The sequence below is a fragment of the Chenopodium quinoa genome, unplaced genomic scaffold (genome assembly GCF_001683475.1).
Source record: "Chenopodium quinoa cultivar QQ74 unplaced genomic scaffold, ASM168347v1, whole genome shotgun sequence".
Taxonomy (NCBI): Eukaryota; Viridiplantae; Streptophyta; class Magnoliopsida; order Caryophyllales; family Amaranthaceae; genus Chenopodium; species Chenopodium quinoa.
The window spans coordinates 1,502,038-1,507,856 of NW_018743204.1; positions in this window are offsets into that span (position 1 = coordinate 1,502,038).

Sequence of the window (5,819 nt, forward strand, 5' to 3'; positions counted from 1 at the left end):
CGAAAGTCAACACAAGCAAAACTCTATGGCACCTTCACTTGCTCCTTTATGCAAGGCTTTGTTTCACTTTGGATTCAAATAAATTAAGTATACTTTCATTTTGCTAAGTATAGCTTACCTTTTTGTATGAATGCTCTGATCATTTTTTAATATGCCGATTGTTTTGGTATATCGACTGTTTTTGCCATTGGGCGGCTATGTGCCTGGTTTTCAAAGGCTGATGGATTGATTTGGAAATCTTTGATAATTTAAAGAGTATGACTGATTTCTTAGTCAATCAATCACTATGATGATTGCCCCAAACCAGGCGGACAGACGGCCATTGGAAAGACGGTCATACATTCAGCATGATCAGCTCTCAGCCTCAATATAGTTCTTTTAGACGAACCACGCTTTGCTACTAAGTTTTGTACTTAGTTTTTTTTATTGATTGTAAATTATCCGTTTTCTTGGTACCTGCACAGAAACAGGCGCCAAATGGGATGTTTAACCATAGTAGCAACCGCTTGTTGGGTTACAGGCGTAGCTATAATTGTTTCGCTAACCTAAACAGGAATAGTGGCCGAATGTCGTCTGTTTATCAAAAAGAACAGGCAGCTTTGTTCGTACCGTTTAGGTTCCATTTTAGGTTTTTCAGGTCGAGCAACTATGAGTTAACCTTTAGGAATAATCAGTCTTTGTCACCTTGGTTTGAGTAAATAGAAGAAATAGACGACCGTTAGCCACATGTTGTTTCCTCACAAGTGTTAAGCTTTAGACATAGCTTTTTACTCAATTAGCTGCTAAGTATGGAACTTAGCTTATATCCTCAAATTTTTCCGACTGTGTTGCCCCTGAGCAACAACAGTTGGCATGCGACTTAGATATTATAGACTACCGCATGTTTTTAGAGCAGTCGGTAGTCTTTGTTATCTTTGTCTCATTCGATCGGTTCACAAAGCAATGTGCCACCCAAATGGGAGATGCCCTCTGCGACGAATTCACCCAAATGGATGTCGCCGGACGCCTGCTCATGTTAAGGACATACGTATTGTTTTATAATTAAGAATATCTGGCCATAGGCCTCATTTGTTCTTAGTGGAACAACACATAGCTGCTAAGTTTACTAGACTTAGATTATTTCTACTCATGTTGCAGTAGTAGGAGAATAATAAGAAGGTCGTCTGCTTATGGGCAGGCGTCCCTCTCTTGGGGGAATGTGTACAAAGTATTGAAAACGAATAACAAATTTTTATTGATGTGCTTTCATTTAAAAAAAAATTTACAAGTCTTAGAAGTAGCACTTTTTCAAGTTGTCTACATTCCAAGTTTTGGCTAGCTGCCTTCCGTCTGGTGTTTCCAGGCGGTAGGTGCCGCCTCTTATTTCTTCATATATTCGGTAGGGGCCTTCCCAATTGGGATTCATTTTTCCCTGCTCATTGGCCTTACCAGTCGCCTCCATTTTTTACAACACAAAGTCCCCTACTTTCAGGGGCCGCTTGTGCACTCTTTTATTGTAGGCCCTCGTCAATCTTAGACGGTAGATCTCATGGCGCAAGGCAACATTGCCCCTACGTTCTGGGAGTGAGTCCAGTGCTAGCCGCATGGCCTCCCAGTTAGCCTCCTCGTCATATAATATAACTCGAAGAGTCGGCTCATAGTGCTCAATAGGCAAAACAACTTTTGCCCCGTAAACCATGAAAAATGGAGTTTCACTAGTTGCCCCTTTTTCAGTTGTCCTGATGGCCCACAGAACATGCGGTAGCTCGTCAGCCCATAGGCCGCCACCTCTTTCGATTTTCTTTTTGATGCCATTAGAGATTCCTTAGGGACGACCGATTGATGCAAAACAGTGAGAGATTCCTTGGTCTCCCAACCAGTTCTTGAGAGCAAGCGTCTCAAATTGAGGACCATTGTCAAAGACCATAGACATGGGTACCCCATACTGAGTAATGACATTTCTCCAGATGAAGGAGATAACATCATTTGTTTTAATGCCCTAAACTACCTCCGCCTCTACCCATTTAGTGAAGTAATCGACAGCAACCAAAATATACCTCTGTCCGCCTATAGCAGGCGTATACGAACCTAGAATGTCCATGTCCCATTTGGCGAATAGTACTGGGCTATGGATGACCGTCAAATCAGTCGTCGGACAGTGTATGAGCTTGCCAAACCTTTGACACTTGTCACATTTTTTCACCATCTCCATGGTGTCTGCTTCTAGGGTAGGCCAGAAGTAACCTTGCCGCCTAGCTCTCTTTGCTAGGGTCCTGCCGCCAATGTGGGAGGCGCAGAAGCCCGAATGCAAACCTTCTAGGACCTCTCATCCCCTCTCTAGGGGTAACAAAATTCAAAAAAGGTTGGAGATAGCCTTTCTTGAAAAGCTCTTCATTGTGGATTTCAAAATTGGTTGCACGCTTTTTCATTGCGACCATCTCTGGCAGGTATCCGGCAAGGTGGCGTCTATTAAGTAAGCCCGGATGTCGTCCATTCAGGTTGAGCCTCGATCTAGTATTCCAATGGGATCTTCTTTAATACTTCTTTTTTCCATAACTTTCCAAAAGACAGACCTAGGTGTATCACAAGAGGCGGATGATGCAAGTTTGGAGAGAGCATCCGCCTGATTGTTCTCGGACCTGGGCACCTAAGTTTAATGAAATTCATCAAGCGTCCTAGCCTCTTCATTGACCGCCTGTAAGTACTTGATCATAGCCGGATGTGTGGCTTCATAGTCACCATGGTATAGGCTAACAATCAATTGTGAATCAGAACAGGCGTCCACTTTCCTTACCCCAGCCGCCTTACACATGCGGATGCCGGCTAGTAGGGCTTCATATTCTGCCTCATTATTTGAGGCTTGGAACGACGTAGTGCATACTCTTACTTGTCTCCTTTCACGAGACTAACATATGACGCCTGCACCACAATCGTTCAGGGTGGAGCTCCCGTCCACATATACCTTCCAAACCTGTTCAAGGTTTTTAGGATCAGCCGGCCTAGTCATTTCGACAATGAAGTCGGCAAACACCTGTCCCTTCATTGCCTTTCTTGGTTCAAAGGAAATTTCAAGGCTTTGAATTTCAATCGCCCATTTGATCATTCGGCTGGATGATTCCATGGTTGTCATTGGCCGCTTAATTAGTTGGTCTGTGTAAACCACTACCAGATGCGCCAGAAAGTAAGGTTTTAACTTCTTGACTACCATAAAGAGGGCAAGTCCAAAATTTTCAACCATGGGGTACCTCTGCTCTGCATTCTGTAGAACATGACTATTCAGCCAATCAATGAAGTAGACCGGGAGCTGGGTGCCGCCTCTTTCAGCAAGGAGAACAACACTGAGCACATGGTCAGAGACGGTTAGGTACATGTACAACACTTCTTTTGGAAAAGAACTGATCAGCCTTGGCAAAGAGTGCAAGTGTTCCTTCAACTTTTGGAAGACCGCCTCTGCATTCGCGCCCCATTCAAACATAGTTTTCTTCTTGATTGCTTGGAAGAATTAGAGGCACTTGTCGCCTAACCGACTGAGGAATCTCCTCAATGGCGCCAGACAACCTATTAATTTTTGAACTTCTTTTACAGTGCGGGGCGACTGCATGTCTATGACCGCCTGTAGTTTTTCCGGGTTGGCCTCTATCCCCCTTAAATATATCAGAAATCCGAGGAACTTCCCAGACTCAACACCAAAAACATACTTCTTGGGATTGAGCATGACCTGGTGCCGCCTGAGTATGGCGAATGTTTCTCGGAGGTCTGTAAGATGATCCGTCTGTAGTTTGGACATGCCTTGTTCAGGTCCGTGTAATCTACACACATGCGCCAGGTACTATTCGGCTTCTTTACAAGGACAAAATTGGCAACCCAATCAGGGAAGTAGCATTGCCGAATGAACCTAGCATCCAACAATTTCTTTACCTCGGCGACCACAGTGGGTTTGACGTGAGAGAGATAGCACTCCTTAGTCGTCAAAGTGATACTACTGTTCCATCATCCCTTTCAAACTTGAGAAGCATAAGGGAAGGAATGATAACAGCTTTGGATTCATTTAGGGTGGGACGACCTAAAATCATGTTTTAGGCGGTCAGCTCTTCAACAACTAAGAACCGGACCACCAAGTGGCGTCCCTCTCCCTTTTCTCCCAGCCGAATGGCAAGTCTATTAGACCTACCAGATGCACAACTCCGCCCCCAAATCCCACTAAGGGATGAGAGACCTTGTGTATGCTCTCAGGCTTGTACTTGAGCTTGGTCAAGCACTTGTGGTTGATGAGATCAGAGGAACTGCCGGTGTCTATGAGGATTCGGCCCACCTTTTGGTTGGCCACTTTGCATTCGATGACAATGGGGTCATCATGCGGCCTCCTGACATTGCCCATGTCTCTCTCAGAGATGAAAACTTCAGGGAAAGTGTCCCGAGACGCTTTCCCCTCATCAACTAAGCTAACATCTAACCGCCTAATGTAGTTTTTGGTTCCCCGAATGGTTGGGCCGCCTCCAGCATAACCGCCTGCTATTGTATAGATCTGTTTTTCGTCGGTATCAGAACTATTAGCAGGTTGAGAATTTTTCTTGGACGACTTCCTAGGGTTAGTTTGCAGGGTAACCTCGGACCTGAGAATGTAAGATTTGAGCACTCCCTTGTCAGCCAGACGGTCCAACAGGTGCCTGAGACTATACCAGTCATTGGTGTCATGGCCAACGTCCTCATGAAAATGACATTATTTATTTTTGTTCAGATATTTGGCAGAACCTTTCATAGCAGCAGACTTTTCAATGGTCACCCGGTCTTTGATCTCCATGAGAATGGAGTGACAATCCTTGTTAAACTCATACATGGGGGTGTATGGTTCAAATTTTTTCTTTTTCTTCTTAGACGGCTGCTTAGAGGTATTTACCACCCAGACTTCTGTCCTTTTATTTTCTTCTTTCTTAGCCGGTTGTGCCGGCCGACTCTCTCTTTTGTCAAACGTCTTGGAGTCTGACTATTTACTGACGTTGCAAAGTTCGGTCGCCTATATAGGCGTCTGCTTCCATCAGTGCTTCTTGGAGGGTAGCAACCTTCTTTCTAACAAGGTCGAACTTAAAGGTCGACCTGTCCTTTAGACCTTTGAAAAAGTCCATATAGGCCACTTCAGCAGGCAGTCCCTGAATCTAAATTCTCATCAGGTTGAACCGCTTGATGAATGACCGAAGGCCTTCTTTCTCTCCCTGCAAAATTGCACCCAAGTCAAGATTTGTTTTCTTAGCAGGGATGTTCATTGAGAAGTTGGACGCAAACAAGTATGCAAGGGTCTTAAAGGTATTTATGCATTCGGCTGGTAGGTTGTCGAACCATTGTTAGGCGACACCCTTCAATGTGGCCGGGAAGCATCTACACCATGCGACATCATCCAACCCTTGAAGATACATAAGGTTGGTGTATGCCATAAGATGATTTTTTGGATTGGTGGTACCGTCATAGGTACCTACCAACACATTTTTCTCATTGGCCGGTTGGGCAGCCTCAGTTATTTCCTTGGAAAACGCAGAGGGATGTTCCCCTAGTCTTAGCTGTTGGAGCTGTCAGTCCAAGGGTTGGACATTATGTGTCGCCTGTCATTCGAAGAGGGTCGGCTGCATGTAAGGTTGTCCATATGGCATGTATGGTTGTTGAGGCGCATACGGGGCCGTATGGAGCATCTGAGGACTAGAGTGGGCGGACATGTCGCCTGTCTGGTTCTCTCGATTTGATTGTGAATACCTCATTGAAGTATTTTGAAAGTTGTCATGCAAGTTCGACGTTGAAGCCGACTCTGACAGTTGCATGTTCTTCTTCTGCTGGATTAACATCTGGGCATC